This window comes from Capsicum annuum, unplaced genomic scaffold, assembly GCF_002878395.1.
Source record: "Capsicum annuum cultivar UCD-10X-F1 unplaced genomic scaffold, UCD10Xv1.1 ctg35793, whole genome shotgun sequence".
NCBI lineage: Eukaryota > Viridiplantae > Streptophyta > Magnoliopsida > Solanales > Solanaceae > Capsicum > Capsicum annuum.
The window spans coordinates 2,383-4,008 of record NW_025842731.1 but is presented as its reverse complement, the minus strand read 5'-3'; the positions used below and the strand labels follow the sequence as shown (position 1 = coordinate 4,008).

The 1,626-nt window shown below is 36.3% G+C and overlaps 1 pseudogene; it reads left to right on the top strand.

The window, feature by feature from the left end:
* The first annotated feature begins 351 nt into the window (after positions 1 to 351).
* On the top strand, positions 352 to 1,214 carry LOC124891454 (annotated as a pseudogene).
* Positions 1,215 to 1,626: the final 412 nt, after the last annotated feature.

Sequence of the window (1,626 nt, the reverse complement as noted above, 5' to 3'; positions counted from 1 at the left end):
TATTTATTTATCAATACGCTCCAATCTTTCACATTTTCTTTTAATCAATCAATCCTTCACACATGCAAACACGTGAAAATATGCTTTTTGCAAATTTTAGTTTAAAATACCATACATGCTCTAATATCACATTGGTAATCAGCTTATAATACATGGAAGATATTGTACACTTCTAACATCCCTCCTTTCAAATTTATACATGAAGCAATGTTTGACTATACGGACTTCAAGAATGAAATGATTAATTTCAACACTTCAAGTTTTAGACAGGCATTATATTTTGTATATAAATCAACTCATAAAGAGTAAAATACAAACTTCGAGTGTAGATCATTCTTTAAAATACATTAACAGAGAAAACATAATCCATCCATTTTAACAAATGTGGTGTATTCATGTTTATTATTTGTGTCGACAGTACTTAATTACTTTGCAAAGAGCCGTGGCATGATCACCAACAGCTTTTACGAACTGGAACCAAGATTTGCAGACTATTGGAACCAACACTTTGGACCAAAATCATGGTGTGTTGGTCCTCTTTGCCTAGCCAAACAGCCCATCACAACCGACAACAACAAACACGAAACATGGAGGAAATGGCTCAACAATAAATTAACAGAAAAACAGCCCGTTCTGTACGTAGCATTTGGTACTCAGGCAGAAGTTTCCGAGGAGCAAGTTCGAGAAATAGCAAAGGGGCTTGAATCGTCCAACACATGTTTCTTATGGGTGACAAGACAAAAAATTTTGGATCATTTGGCAGGGTTCGAGGACAGGGTAAAAAACAAAGCATTAAAAGTGAAAGAATGGGTAGATCAGAGTGAAGTGTTGAGGCACAAAAGATCCAAGGGTTTTTGAGCCACTGCGGATGGAATTCAGTTTTGGAAAGTATATGTGCTAAAGTGCCTATTTTGGCTCTGCCATTTATGGCTGAACAACACATAAATGCAAGAATGGTGACTGAGGAACTTGGGGTGGGGCTGAGGATTATGCCGAGAAATGGATGAGTGAGGGGTTTTGTGGAAGCTGAAGAAGTTGAGAAAATGGTGAGAGAGTTAATGGAAGGTGAAAAGGGAGAAGGTGTGAGGAAGAAAGTGAAGGAATTGGGAGAAAATGCAGAGAAATCTATGAAAGGTGGTGGCTCATCTCGGACCACATTAGGCCTTCTTATTGACGATGCATGCGCCGGAAAACTTTGAAATCTTAAGTTATTAATCGGGGCGGGTCTAGAATTTTAGAAATTAATTAATAAGACTACTTAGTAAGTTCGTCTAAATTCGTACCTAAAATTATACTCCCCAACCCACCCCCGCCGCTTATTAGTGATTGATGATCTGGTGTGGGTTTTTTAAGAGCTTCATGTTCTTCCCCGGTTTATGTTTGTGCATATATTTGTGCTCAATAATTTAGGTTGTGCATATATTCCCCTGTTTGTAGTTTATTAATCCCTCATTACTATATTTTATGTGTCGTCATTTGATTGAGCACGGAGTTTAAGAAAAAAGGGAAGACTTGATAAAATTTATCAAATTATCCTTTATAAAAAAATATGCCAATATTTTTTTTTTAATTATATGGGATCAATAAGGGTAAAAGGGTAATTGTGTCTTTAAAAAGTTGCCTAAT